Genomic DNA, 15,811 nt, shown 5'->3' on the forward strand with positions numbered 1-15,811 from the left:
AACTAACAGGAAAAGTCAATAAAGACCATGTGGAAAAATCGGAGGCTTTTTTTTTAAAATGTTTCCTGAGGACCCTCTATAAATTAAAGCGTCCTTGGTCCTTCTATAAGGTCATGTACCAATTCTTGAATAGCAAGCTGCTTTTCTGACTTTGAATCCCTAAGAACCTTGAACTTTTGACAGGAGTATTTAGATGTCTTATGGAAAATATTTTGAAAACAGTTTTCTATCCAACATAATAAAATCTTCTTCGTAGAGTTGTATCTTTATCCAAAAGCTTTTGTATTGTCAAGTGAAGCACTGCAGTTATAAGCACAAGCAGCAGCCAGTACTCTCTGGCTATGACTCTGGTAGTACAGCTTTCAGAATATCTGCCTTGATTAATTCTGTTTAGTTCCTTCAGACACAAGCAACCCACACAGTAGGAATGCAATTCTTTCCCTCTTTCACCTGTCACAGCAGGATTGATGCCAAAGGGGGCATATTCCAGTTCCCTCTTCATTGCACAACCTCTTTCCCATTACCATTATTTTGTCAGATGAATGTAAAGTGAAAAAGAAAGGCTCTTATGCCAATGATGACAGGCAAATAGGTAGAATTAATGAAAGTCCAGAGTATTCATAGGACTGTTATACCCATTTTTCTCCCCTGAAGTTGTTCATTATATAGAACATGGAGCCCACACCATCAATTCACTTAGTTCTTAAGCAGATGTAGGAATGTGGACATATGTTGAAGTAGGGTTCTTCCTTTTGTTTTTTCTTTACTGGAGGAACCTTGATTGTATTAAAATCACAGTGCAATAAATACAATAAAAATCATCTTTATCAAAATAACATTTATTAACATGACATGAAAAATGAAACTGACAAAATAAGTTACACATTCCTGTCAATCTACTGAAAGTTTCATACATTTGCTCAGTAAAAAGTCCTTTTCTGTAAATTGCAATTGAGCTATTCTAACCAAATTTTCATATAAACTGGGTGTAATTGTTAGCAGTTCCTTTTAGGAAAATGGGTGTTTTTTTAAATATACGTTGTTATAGTATATATGTAAAATGTAAATCATAATTCTTGATTTTTGGAGAATTTTTATAAATATTTTTAGCTTGAAAATTTAGTCAAGTGTGCATTTAGTGAGTTGCATTCTTTGGGTCTTTTAATAGAAGTAAAATGTTAGAAAAATAAAAGTCATAAAAATTAAGACTAAATTTGCACAGTGCTTCTTTAAGAACAACTCTGCACCCACCCTACTTGCTGTAGTTTGGAGTATGTCCCCAGAGATTCATGTGTTGGGAGCTTGGTCCTCAGTGAGGCTATATACAGGTGATAGACTCCAACGGAAGGTTGCAAGACTTGTCCTTACAGTCATACTCTTTCTTTTTAGAAATGTGATCTCTCTTGCCCTTTCTCCCTGTCTTCTTCACCTCTGCTGGTGAAACAGCCAGGGGGGTCCAAACCATACAGTTTAGACTTTCAGCATACAAAACTGTGAGCTCAGTAAACTTCTTTTCTTCATAAGTACCCAGCCTCACGTATTTTATTATAGCAACAGAGAATGGACTAATATACCACATAAATACTTTTGAAACTTTCACTTGAGGATTTTATTAAGACAAATAAATAAGTGGGCTTACATGTACTTAACCATTTACTAACTACTAATAACTGTTCTGCTAATGTTTCTAATGTTTTTCCTCCATGCTTAAAAGTTGTTCTTGTACATTCAGTTTTGTTGGTAACCATCAGGCACATACAGAGAAGAGCATTTTGCAATAGTGACACATTTTATTTGTTCAAGCAGCATTGGTAGGCACCAGCCACATGCAGAATACCTAACTAGACACTGGTTACAAAGGTAAACATGTTGACTTCTGTTTTGAGGAAGTTTTACAGAAGTGATAGATGTTTAAGTTTATTTTTTAATGAACTTTTTCATAGAATAAATAGATGTTTTCATAAAACCCTACAAATTGCTAATATTTCACACATAACATTTTTAAATTTTTCAGAATTTTTGACCAAATACAAAATTCACATAAATCATAATGTAAAATTTCCAAAGAAAATAAAGGGAGAAACTTCTCTCCTGTTGCCTTACAAATATCCAGTTCCACCTGCCCAACAAAAATGCATACTGGTTAGGATTAGGTTCAAGTTAATAAAAGAAAACCCAAATAACACTGACTTTCATAATAGAAAAATTCAAAAGTTTTCAGCTTCAAGCTTATAGATAGGTTCTACAAGGTCATGAGGGATCAGCTTTCATTTCTTTATTGCCTACCCTCCACATTATTCCATTTTATGCTGTTAACACAGAATACCACAGACTAGGTAATTTATAACAAACCAATTTATTTGGCTGATGGTTCTGGAGGATAGGAAGTCCAAATTCAAGGGAATGTTCACAGTGAAGGCTTTTTGTTGCATTGTAGCATAGCAGAAGGCATCACATGCCAAGGGAGCCCTCTCAAGGGACAGGAACACTTAGTTTTTATAAATCCATTTCTGCAGTAACAAACCTACTCCTTAGATAATACAAATGGAAGAAATGATTTACGGTAGAAGGGGTAGAGAGAGAAAAGGGGAGGGGAGGGGAGGGGAGGGGGGATAGTAGAGAATAGGACTGACAGCAGAATACATCAGACACTAGAAAAGCAATATGTCAATCAATGGAAGGGTAACTGATGTGATACAGCAATCTGTATATGGGGTAAAGTTGGGAGTTCATAACCCACTTGAATCAAACTGTGAAAGATGATGTATTAAGAACTGTGTAATGTTTTGAACGACCAACAATAAAAAAAAATGACATTAATTAATGTCTATGACCTCATGACCTCTTGAAAGTCTCACTTCCAACACTTGCATTGGAAATTAAGTAAGAGCTTTTTCCATCTGGGCCACAGTGGCACACGCCTATAATCCCAGTGACTCAGGAGCCTGAGGCAGGAGGATCACAATTTCAGGGCCAGCTTAGACAACATAGACCCTGACTCAAAAAATAGCAAAGAGCTGGGGGTATGGCTAAGCTAGAGCACCCCTGGCAGTACTGGCAAACTGTCTCTTACACCCAGATGATAAGGTACAGATATGAGTTCAGATCACAGTGACATTACCTGGAGAAATGCCTCTGTGGATAAGCCATGAGCAGCTTGAGAGTGGCCTGGAGTGTAGTGTCATCAGGAACAATAGCAAGCAGAGGCAGGCTTCATTTTTTCCACATTTTTGCCCATAGGCAATCTTTGTTTCAACATTTATAAGCCTCATCCTTTGCAAGTTAAGGCTTTCTTCATTAAATCAGTGTTTTATTTGTTAACTAAAATTTTACCTGGAAATATGAAATAGAACGAAGATCAAGTATTTGCTAGATATCTTCCCTAAAAAAAAAAAAAAAATGTGGCTCTTTATTATACATTCTACAATTCAATTCAAATTGCACAAGTACATTTGTCCCACTTCACTAATGTGCTGTTTTTCAAGTAAGACATTTTATTTTATGGCTTAATTTCAAGCGGAAAAAATACTCTGGAAGAAAGGCATTATATGGTGTGTCACAAGAAAAAGAGCAATCTACTGTTTCTTGTGCTAAGGAAAACTGTGAGTGCTTTTTAGAAAGATGCATTTCCTTATCAGAGGCAGACCATGAGCTAAATGTCAGGGAAAGAAATAGACCATAAGTCATGATTATACTGTGTTTATTTCCGGGTTGGATTCTGAATATAATTTCTTTAAATTATCAGTAAGTTAGGGGGAAAAGAAGTTCTCGAGGTGGCACTGACCTTAAAATACATGAATGTGAAGTATTTGTTACTTTTCACACAGCCCTTAATAAAATATACAGGAAGTTATTTTGTAATCTTTGTAGTGATTGAAAAGCTCAAATATTATGGTGTTGGAAGCCCTACCTAAAGGATTTAACAAATAATGAAGACTTAAAAAATAAAAAAGTTATCACTTTTCCTTCATTTTTCAACATTCCACTATTGAAAATGTCTGTTACACAAACTGTACAGTACATGCATTAAAATTAGTGTTTATTTTGAAGAGGTATTAAAAGATACTACAACATGACTTTGGAAGCTTGCTTATGGTATGCTCCTGTCTACTAATATCATCTTAATAGACACATTAAGCTAATTCATTAAGAACTTCACATTCAATAGCTATGAATTGGATTATATAGTGTGTTTTATTTAGGCCTGTAACATATTAGTGTTTATAATTATTTGCTTTGAATAAACGCTGTCACTACTTCTGAAAATTTGAATGGATTGTCAAGTGCTAAACATCTGATTTTCTCTTTGAGTTCTTCAAGTATATTTCAGAACAAGAAGAATGTAGATTTGTGATTACAATAACTTTCCATAGTACCTTCTCTAAATGTTTATTACTTTATTAGGGTGGTTTATGTTCTGCAATATTAAAGGAAGGAATGTTAAGTGTGGGGTTTTTTCCTCAGCATGAGCAGAATGATGGCAGTGGGAAGGAGGTGGCTGATAGTATGACCTTGACCTTTCATACTGCTACTTGGCCTGCATAATTGTACCAGCCAAACAAAGTTGTCATACCACTAAAGATGAATTATGTAAAAGGACCTGGTTAATGCCTGGTATATACCAGTTCAATAATCATTAATCTTCTTGGTTTCTATTGTTAGAATTTCTTATTCTGTGATCTCTGCAGAGATCATTATAAATAAAAGTCAACTACGACTGGTGACATTAATGTTGTCTATTTTAATACTTGTCAGGTTTTGGTGGCTTTTTTGTTTTGCTTCTTAGTTTGGGGGAACCACAAGAATAGCACTTTGGCTCAGGAGGCTGAGACAAGAGAATCATAAGTTCAAAGGCAACCTCAGCAAAAGCAAGGCACTAAGCAACTCAGTGAGACCCTATCTCTAAATACAAAATCGGTCTGGGGATGTGATTCAGTGGTCAAATGCCCTGAGTTCAATCCCCAGTACCTGCCATATGCATGCCATATATATATATATACACATACATATATAGACACATACACACACACAATTCCTACTTTAAAATGAATCTAATAATTTATAAATTCTTGACATTTTAATGCTGACAACCATTTTTACTTGCTTTATAAACTCAGAAGCTTTAAGGTAGTCTTAAGTATGAAGTTAGTACTTTTTTCTAAAATACCAAACTTCCAGGATTATTATAATGAAGATCTTTTGGGTATATTTTGTCAGTGTTTTGAAGGCTTAATAATATATTTTTCTGGGTTTATATTGTGTTTTGTGATAGTTACTACAGTATACTGAATTTTAAAGAAAAAACTGAGAATTTCTTTTATTCTTAATATGTGTATCTGTCACTGTGGTCACAGAATCATCTACCTGTAATTTCATTTTGAACAGGATCCAGTGACTGAATATGTTTTCATAATAATTCTGCCAGACCCACCCATTATATGCATTAAGGAACCTCATAGAAGGACAATAACATTAAAGACCAGGTTTCCAATCTAGCTTCAGCTGCTAGATTTAAATTATGTGAATTATTTTTGAATTATTTGAACTATCTTAGGTTTAGTTTCATATTTGTGAGTTCAATATGATAATATTTACTTCAGAAGCATTTTATGACACTAGGAAATATGCCCTGTGTGAAGGGTTTGGGGTATTGGCTGGCATGGAGCCCTACTCTGAGAGGTATCTCTGTTTTTGTTGTTGACACTCTCTTAATTTTTATGCCTTTTTATTTAATATTTCTTGAATGCCCAAGCCCAGCATCATGTCTATGAATGTAAAAAATGTAGAATCATCATGAATATTTATGATTTTAATATAAAAATTATGGTCAAAGATGAGTTTGTCCACAACCAACTACTTAATATATAGCTGAGGTTTATCTGTTAAGTGCTATATTATGCATTAAAATTTTATATACAATTAACATTAAGGTGACTAGTCCACTTGAAAATGTTGTGGTTATAAACTTACTCTCATCCTTTTTCAAAGGTGATCCTTAAAATTATTCAACTGAATCATCATCTTCCTGAACACTTAAAAAAAAAGTTTCATCTGCAAGCAAGAACTATGTACTTTCACTTATATAATCTCATGTATCTCTTACAATAAATATGGCCAGTGAAAGTTAACAGGGCAACCCATGTTGTCTTACTCTGAAGAAAACAATTTTAGCTGTCAGGACTGAACCATGGTAGATTGATCTCCCTGTAGGACAGAGTGACCTCCTTTCCAGTTGTAATAGTCAAGCACAGGCAGGATTATTGATTGGCCAGGAAGCTGTAGAAGAAACTAAAGTTTAAATGCATGGCTATATGTATATAGGAACTAAATGTGTACACATTTAGTATACAGAGCTCAAAATTATACCTCATACTTGTGTGCTTCTTCATCGCCTCCTCTAATCAGATGCTGAAGGTTTGATCCTTTAGGAAGTTTCTTAACCTCCAAAAACTATAATGCTACAGATCAGATACACTAAACAATATTCAGTTACCTACTTGCTAAGCAGATAATTTGTGATGACTTCTTGAGATGAGTTCTAAATAGTTCTTTGAGGGTAGAAAACATGATGTGCTCTCATTAATGTCTAGGCAGTAGACAGCCTCATAATGAATGGTAACAAATGGATGAGTAAGAGAAAGGAAGACAGCAATATTCTGAATATAGATAAATAAGCAGAAGAAAGGTTTTATCCCACTTGCTAGCATATAATCATTTCTGTTCAATTTGTAAGAAGCTTTGGTTAAAAGAGAAGAATGGTTTCAATTTTGCTCATATTCTTCCTGCACCCTTATTGTACTTATGGGAGGGGAAAGTTGATTGGGGGATTTTGGTTTTGAGGGATGGGTAGAATACTTATTTTTGTTCTCCAAAAACAATTTTCTTATAAAATTAAAATAGAAAATGAAGTTGTATGTTCTCCACACCCTCAGCCAGCTCCCTGACACCTCAGTCAGCCACCCCCAAAAGACAAAAAAGAGAACAAATATGTCTCTTATTTAAGGCACTCTGTAAACCCTGTCACTTGAAGTTGGAGCAGTGTAATTGATGTAGATGAGATGTATAGCAGAAGCACTGTGGAGGTTAAAATCCAAGGTATGATATCTTATTAGAGGAATGAAGACAACAGAAGAGGTAAAGTTATAAACAGAGGTTGAGGATCTCATAATTTGTTTTATTTTTTTTTAAAAAAGCTTTTTTTTTATTTGGTTTTCATTCAGTGTTCATTAATGTCATCCAGGCTTTAGATTCTTCTTACTCTTCCTCTTAGACTCCAGGGGAGTGTCCTTGGGCTCAGCAGCTCATGCCTGCAAGATGACTACATCTATCACAGAGTCCTGTCCAAAGAAAAATCCAAAAAGACTTCTTTTGAGTCTTCATTTTCAGGATAGAAAATCTCTGTTCTACTACTACCAAATTTTCTTCCTAAAACACTGATTTAATTAGACCATGAAGCTGCTTAAAAACTGTCGATGTCTTCCCTTTGAATACTCAATGAAGTCTGTACCGCTCCACACACCTCTTTGTCAATCCTAGACAACTTTGCACAGTGCATGCAAAATGGTAGTCATCTTTGGAGGTAGACTGGATCTTTGTTCTTTTAGTCATGAAATATTTATGAAAATACATTTGAGAGTTTATATTGAGTTCTTAGGCTCTAAAAATAGGCTCAAATTCCTGCAAATGACATGTTATTAAGAAACACCAAGCAGTTTTTATTGAGTAAATATTTGTTTTTCATTTCTTATAGGCCAGGCACTGTACTTGGAATATAGCATTAAACAAAACAGACATAGAGCCTGTTGTCTAGAAGGGAAGACTTATTAAAATGAACAATTGTAATTGTGTGATATTCTTGAGAAAGTGCATGATGACGAAAGAGTTAATAAACAGGAGGACCAGCCTACTCTGAAGGTGAGCTGCCCCCAAGAAGAGGTATTTTAAATAAGAGCTATATGAGTCTGAACTAGGTGCAGAAAGTAAATGAAGAACCAGATACATGCAGAATGGATTTGGGAGACTAGTAATATATTGTTTGGATATCAGGTTGGAAGAAACTGCAGTGATCCAAACAGGAAGAGGTGGTGCTTGGACCAGAGTAGAAGCAGTGGAGATTGAAAATGCAGAACATGGCAATGGATTATATGTGGGAAATTAAAGGTAGGGCTTGAGCAGATAGATGAGACAGCTGTTTCCCAAGAAAAGAATCAATCTTGGTTAGAGAAAGAGGAACCAGTAAAAGCTTAAAAGTTCATATCAGCAACTACGCAGTTGATCACTTGAGAACTCAAAAGCTGTTTAGGATATTGCCATTGCACCAAGAGTACAGAACCATGCTCGTGATGTGGCTTTTCTCTGTCTCTACTTCTCTGTTTCTTTTGTCACTAGTAACTGGCTACAGGGCTTTTACTCTTCTGGCTCATGTTTACATGTGGTTTTCTTGATTTTATGGCACTAACCTGCTACCTGCTCTCTGGTCCTCCATTTCAGTATTTCTACACTCAGTACCCTTCTCCAGGTGTTTGATAGTCTCAAGAGAGGGACTCACAGGATGACTTGGTTACTATCTAGTATAAAATTCTGTAGTGTAGAGTCTCCCACCGGATTACCTCCTGCCAATCTGTACTGCCTATGGATCAAATACTATTCCTTTTTCCAATGAGTTGTGTGAACCACAGCATGACTACTTTTATTTATCCATTCATGCAGCAAATCGTTTTTTAATATTAATTCTGTGCCAAAAGACAGACTAAGCTATGGAAAGAGCATGTGACTTGGAGTTACCCAAATTTCCATCTGAATTCTGGCTTTCCCAGTCACTAACTATAGAAACTTAGGCCAAACTTTGCCCTTAAGTTCTGTATCTTGATTTCCTCATTTGTCATATGGATGCAGCATACTTCAACTTGTTCTGAGATTTAAATGAAGTTAAAAAAAAAAAAAGGACCTAGCTTACTCATACCTGTTATTGGGAATTGTAAGAGAGGTAGTGATAGTAAACTCAATAGAGGAAGCCGTTAAAGCAATGAGTACACTGTGGTAATGATGGGGTGCTAGTTATTGATCATGATGATTTTGAGGGTGGTGAGAGTACATTATATGCACAAAAAACTTCCCTTGGGTGCTTTGCTGAGAAGGATTGTGGATAAGAGAGGGACTCAAAGCTTCAAGGACTGTCCAGTACAAAGGAGTCTTTAAATTTAGCTGGACTCTATTGTTAGGAAACAAATCACTGTGCTCACTTAAACTTGGACCTTGGAGAGTATATTTTACGAGTTCAACCCTGAATTATTTTCACAGTTCAAGAACACTGACAAAGTGACTTAAAAGTGTTCGACAATTATCTAACTATTTCAGAAAGCCAATTTAGGGGTGGAAAGTCTGTATTAAAATGGTAAGAACAATGCTCACTTGCATGTACTTTAAAGAGCAAGCTAAAGCCTGGCTTCTTGGCCAGGGAGCATTATAGTCATTCAATTACATTCTCTGAGTGTTTTTGTCTTTTTGACAGAACAAACTGATTTCAAAGTATAGCTTTGTTCTTAGTAATAAATTGTCTTGTTTTAAAACTTTCAGGCAGAATTCAGAGCTCAGCATGAATTTCATCTTTGTTTTATTTTTTGCTTGTTCATTTGAATAGCTTTTGTGGAAAGAGTTAGAAAAACATGAGAGTTAGTAAACAAGTTTATTATTACCATTATATTAGTTTATTAGCCAGGATTTGTTAAGCCTTTCAGGTACTATGCTGATATTTACATATATCATCTCATTTAATAATCATAACAGGAGCTGGGGATGTGGCTCAAGCGGTAACATGCTTGCCTGGCATACGCAGGGCGCTGGGTTCGATCCTCAGCACCACATAAAAATAAAATAAAGATGTTGTGTCCACCGAAAACTAAAAAATAAATATTAAAATATTCTCTCTCTCTCTAAAATAATAATAATAATATTTTATTTTTTGTTTCTTTTGTAGTACTGGGAATTGAACCAAGGACCTCGTATATTCTTGGCAAGCACTCTACCACTGAGCAACATCCCCAGTCTTTCTTATTAAATTTTGAGACAGGGTCTTGCAGAATTGCCCAGGCTGGTCTCAAATTTGCAGTCCTCCTGCCTCAGCCTGCTGAGTGCAATCATGCACCACCATGCCCAACAAAAAATTCTAAATCTTAGAATACTTCTGCTTCCAAGCATTTCAGATAATAATTATTTATTTTGTTAACATCTATAGTAAAGTGATGTTTGTCAATATACCAAGGTAATTTTTCAGCACAATCTTTCTAGAATGTCACCTATCTGTTATTTTGCAAGATCAAAAGAAAATCACATTAGACTACTAATTCTATAAAATTACAGGCTCACTTACAAGTTACTTATCCGAGCCAGGCATGGTGACACACAGCTATAATCCCAACAACTTGAAGGACTGAGGAAGGAGGATTGAAAGTTTGGGACCAACCTCAGCAATTTAGCAAGGCCCTAAGCAATTTAGTGTCACCTTATTTCAAAATAAATAAAAAGGGGTGGGAATGTTGCTCAGTGGTTAAGCACCCTTGGATTCAATATCTGGTACCAAAAAAAGGAACTCATCTGAAAAATATAAGCAATATATGTTTATTTAAAAACTTTTTAGCAGGTACAATTTTGTTTCAAATATGCATAGATCTGTATTTTCTCATAGATTTTAATGAATTTATATGTGTCTAAAAGTTGTTATGTCCAGGTGTTAGGAGACAGGCAGTTTTCAGATTGCTTTGTTCATCTTTATATCCTAATTAAGAAATATCATGTGTCAACAAAGTTTTTTGAGCAAATGGACTTTTAAACTAGTCTAATTGTTTACAAACAATAATCCTTTTTTAACTCAGAAATAAGCAGTGTTTTTAAAAATCATTACTGTTACAAGAAAAGGAATATACCTCATTAAAAATATTCAGAATATTTGGTTTCTCTGATATGTGGATACATAATGGGGATTGTGGTCGGGGGGAGCATGGGAAGAATGGAGGAACTTTAGATAGGGCAAAGGGGAGGGAGGAGAAGGGAGTGGGCATGGGGGTAGGAAAGATGTTGGAATGAGATGGACATCATTACCCTAAGTACATGTATGAAGAGATGAAAAAAATTCAGAATATACATTCCAGAGATAGGTCAGGGCTGTGGAGACAGAAATTTGAAAATTAGAAGCAGGTAATGATATAACAATGTGACTGGAGTAGATTACTTTGAAATTGAGTGTAGATAGAAAAGAGAGATGATCAAGGACATGGGACATGCTGTGAGTTAGGGCTTAATAAGAGAAAGAAAGAATAATAAAACACTGAAAAAGAAAACCATGCAAGTCTGATGATCAGGAAGCCAAAGAAAGCAAGAATTTCAGGGAGCAAAGAGTGACAACTGTATAGTACTACTGAGAAGTCTCATAAGGTAAGAACGAAAAGTGACCATTGGATTTGGTACTGTGGAGGTTACTGGTGACTTGGAGAAGTTTTGTAGAGTGGGAGGAACAAAACACCTAATTGGAATGAATTCAATGAGTCCTGATTTTTTTTTGAGAGAGAGAGAGAGAGAGAGAGAGAGAGATTAGCCTGTTTGTTTGTTTCAGAGAGTAATCCAGTGAAGTGGGGAAAGATTGATGATGTTAGGAAGAGATAAGTGAGTTACAGGAGAGCTGTCATTGAATGAGAGGTAGTGGAGTCTGGGTCATGAATGGAGGAAATCTGCTAGAGCTTGGACCACTAGTCTACAGAAGTGGGAGGAAAGGGAGAGTCTGTGGACAGCAGCCATGTAGGTGCAGGGATGTCAGTGGTAAAGGGCTGTGGAAATTCTTTTCTCACTAGTTTAGTAACTTCATTTCTTTTCTAGTTTAAGAATTTAATAAAGGCTCTTTTCAAATGGTAGCATTTATTTAAACAACCTTCATAGAAATATTAAATCTTGATGTGAGATGTATCATCAGCTCTTACAAATTATAAACTTTGGGAATTTAAACTTGCCAGAAATGCCAGATTTTTTTCTTCAATCCCTTTGATTCCAATTGCCTTAAATATGTTCATCCAATTTTAACTGTCTAAAACTTTATTCTTCAGTTTTTCTCCTGATATGTTATAAATATAAGAAAGTTCATTTTTCCCCCACTCTGGGATTTCACATTTAACTTGAGAAATCCCTGTTTTCCAGATATTTTAACTAGTTTCTAAATCACTTAACCAGGTGCTGGCATACTACATTTAATGTACCAAGTAATGATTACTGATTGCTGGTCAATCCATATTCTAATTGCTTTTCCCCTCAAGGTATTGTTCTCTTGGGGAAAATTGTCAGCTGTTCAATGTTTTGAGACCAGAAACATTTAAAAATGCATTAAAACTTAAACTTGGAGGTTGGTAGAAACACATTTAGCTGGCTTTACTGCAAAATTCTAATCACTTCTTTCATGTAATGAATATGACTTCATTTTATGTTAAGTCTGTGTTCTTAGACAGATGGATATAACCATTTTCTGAAATTATTGCCACAATAACTGCTAATAATATAATCATAATTACTTCCTTGCATTTATGGGCATGTGTCAATCCTATCCAATCAAAACACTTCCATAAAAATGTTACAAAATATCAATATATTTGTGGTAGTGGTTTTAATTTGACAAAATCCATTTAACTGTATTGTCCAAAAAATGCTAAAGGAACTAATCTGAGTTATTAATAGTAATCTGAGAATGACTGACAGAGAGAAAAAAGAGGCAGAAGAAAGTTGACCTTTCAGGGTGGCTTTATTTTCTGTTATTAGTAACAGACTCAAAGTGAAAGCTTGTTTGTTCAGGAATCTAAATAAAAGAAAGTGTTTTTAAGAGGGTGGCTTGTCAGTTTCGGATACTTTTCAGTGAACATTTGGGATTCTGTAATAGTTTATAAATAGAAATTTTAGAATGTATTTTAAGAGTATATATTAAAGATATAAGCAAAGTTTATTTACCACCATTATTTGCAGCCAACTTTAATTTTTGTAGTTGACTTTATTTGTATCTATAATGCTTCTCTCTCTCCTTCTTTCTACCCTCTTTGAGGGCCTAGTTTGCTCTGCAATTGAAAATAGAAAAGTTACTTTTTTCTTCACAGTTGTTTCTTATTAAATTTTTTTAAGTTCACATTTGAGGGTGATCAAAAATTATGTTATATAAAATATGTTTTTAGTGGGTAAACAAAGGTATTTGAGGAAAACAAACATGGACATAGTTCAATATCAGGAGATAAAAAATAACATTGTCCATTATTTAAAAATTGCTTAGTAATAATAGTACAGCAAATTGTCACATTTTAAACCATGAAATGCATAATTCAAGAAATCTAAGTGCTCTCATTTACCCTGAGGAGAATATATGTCCCTATGTTCCTCACACACCATTTCTTCTCTGTATTCTTCAGTTTAACCTTTCGGTGGGAATTGTATCTGAAAATTATGTTTTACCATAGGACTAAAATAATGAAAGAAAACACTAAAATACTTGTTTCAGCAATGCTTACAAATTTTAAAGATCTGTTCTTTGTTGTTGTTGTCATTAGTTTCCCTGCCCCACCCCATGCTATGGTGGAGATTAAGCCCAGGACCCTGTACATGCTAGGCAAGTGCTCTATCACTAAGCCTTACACCCAATCCAGCTGAAGTTTCTTGACATTGGTTTAAAATCAGTTTAGAAAATAAAGAGAAGTCCCATTTTCTTCATAGTCTTCCTTCATTGGCTTGAAATAATTTTTATGAGATTCCTTTTTTATGAAACTTCATTCCAAAAAGCTTCCAATTGTTTCTAAAATCAGTCCACTTTTAGGGGAAAATTTTTTACCATTATGATGCTGCTGGCCCTGAAAGCTATTATAAAAGAGCTGGCAGATTGTTCTGAACAGAATCAAAGGAAAATCTTAGGAGCAAGAATGTAACTTCCCTAAAAAACTTTAAGAGATTTGTTAGTTAAGGTCTTCATGTGTTGAAAAATTCAATGCTGCTCTCTTGTCATAAGTGTGTTTTTAATCCTTATTTGCCAGTCTGTTTCTTTAGAGTAAAGATTATGCTGTACCTTTTTTGAACACCATATTCCTAATAACACTGTTTGGCACATAGGAGGGACCTAGTAAAGGATGGTAGAAAAAATTTCTGTGATACTGGCTGTGAGACTGATTGTGAGACAAATCAATTCATTTAAAAAATTTTTTTGTTGTTGTATATGAACACAGTACCTTTAATTTTGTTTATTTTTATGTGGTGCCGAGATTGAATCCAATGCCTCACCCATTCTTGGCAAGCACTCTACCACCGAGCCACAACCTGGCCCTCAATTTTTTAATTTAAGAATTACATTTATTCAGGTTTCTCCCATCTTGTCAATGCAATGGACATGTGTTCATTCTTTTATTCTTTCCACATTTTTTAAGACTTGAAGGTAGATAATATGTTAGTCAGCTTTCTATCACCATGACAAAATAACTGAGAAAAGCAATTTAAAGGAGTCCTGCAGTTTTCTCCTGATATGTTGTAACTGCAAAAAAAAAAAGTCTATTTTATTTCTCTGAGCTTTTACATTTAACTTGAGAAAACCCTATTTTCCATATATTTAACCAGTTTCTAGATCACTTATACAGGTAATGGCATACTACACTTAATGTACCAAGTAATTTTGTCTGTTTCAGAGGTTTCAGTCTGTAGTTGCTTGGCTGCATTGCAGTGGACTTACAGTGACAGAACATCATGGCAGGGAGCATTTGATGGAGCAAAACTGCCCAAGAAACAGAGAAAGTGTGTAACAGGAAGGGTCCAGTGGATAAGAAACAGTACCCAAGCTCTCACTTTTTAAATAGGTCCCACTTCCTACATTTTCTAAAACCTCCCATTAATCTGCGAATCCATCAATGGATTAATCCATTGATGAGTTCAGACCCCCCATATTCCAATCACTTCCCAAAAGTTTTACCTCTGAACATTGCCACATTGGGAACCAGATCTTCAACACATGAGCCTTTGGTGGGGACATCCGATCCAAATCATAATAGTACAACTCTGGGATTGGGAGGCAGACCAGACCTCTTGGAGGTTACATCCTACTGAAGGAAGAAAATGACAAATAAATGATAAAAATATGAAGAGTGTTAAGAAAAAATGCTAAAGCAAGCTGCTACTTCCAGATGGGGATGGAACTGGTAGCCATTCAGCATTCCCCCCAGGAACAGATTTTGTAAAAAATTCCAAGGACTGTGGAAGCAATGAAGAACAGAGGACCTAAAGTTTTTTAAAGAAGTCTACTTTCCAGGGAGATGATACTGTAGCCTGTACTTTTGTATGAAGAAAGCTGCCAAGTTTTGTTAGTTATGTGGTACTAAACTGGCAAAAAAAAAAAAAAAGGAGACTAGAAAGACCTCAGCAGAGTCAGTTTACAGAATGAGGTTTACTAAAATCTGAAGCTTCAAATTGTAAGAGTCTAGAAGTCTAGCTTTAAAAGGGGCAGAAAGGAATTACTGAGGAAATGTCAAGAACACTTGAGAGCTATGCTCTGGGAAATGGACAAAATCTAAGAAAATTTAGTCTTATCAATACTTCCACTTAGCCTAAGGTGCTAGTTCCTGGTTGGATTGAAGTAATGTCATTTACCTTTCCTTCCTAAGAGAAGAAAGTGAATCATCTGGTAGCCCCATCATCATCTTAGGCCTCCTAAGTTTTTGTTTTTAATTTTTTGTTTTTTAGTATATATACAGTGTCTGTATTTCAGTTAATAATTGCTAGGCATGCTAAGAGATAGGACATATGAACACACTATACA

At 35.2% G+C, this 15,811-nt stretch overlaps 1 protein-coding gene and 1 long non-coding RNA gene across 6 annotated transcripts in view; one reads left to right on the top strand and one right to left on the bottom strand.

Moving 5' to 3' along the window:
• The window catches only part of Diaph3 (diaphanous related formin 3), a 455,034-nt gene that overhangs the window by 395,624 nt on the left and 43,599 nt on the right, over positions 1 to 15,811 (top strand). The gene's annotated exons all lie outside the window — the stretch shown is intronic.
• Positions 1 to 15,811, bottom strand: part of LOC110599471 (uncharacterized) — a 101,891-nt gene that overhangs the window by 20,245 nt on the left and 65,835 nt on the right. For 3 of the 5 annotated variants that reach the window (XR_002485469.3, XR_013423332.1, XR_013423329.1), the window contains 2 exons: positions 14,969 to 15,098; positions 7,154 to 7,337 (listed from right to left, as the gene is read on the bottom strand). This is a non-coding gene — a long non-coding RNA (uncharacterized LOC110599471). Of the gene's footprint in view, positions 1 to 823; positions 2,120 to 3,121; positions 3,334 to 7,153; positions 7,338 to 14,968; positions 15,099 to 15,811 lie in introns of those variants that run through there. The other 2 variants (XR_013423331.1, XR_013423330.1) reach the window with 2 other exon arrangements.

This window comes from Ictidomys tridecemlineatus, chromosome 6, assembly GCF_052094955.1.
Source record: "Ictidomys tridecemlineatus isolate mIctTri1 chromosome 6, mIctTri1.hap1, whole genome shotgun sequence".
NCBI classification, from domain to species: domain Eukaryota; kingdom Metazoa; phylum Chordata; class Mammalia; order Rodentia; family Sciuridae; genus Ictidomys; species Ictidomys tridecemlineatus.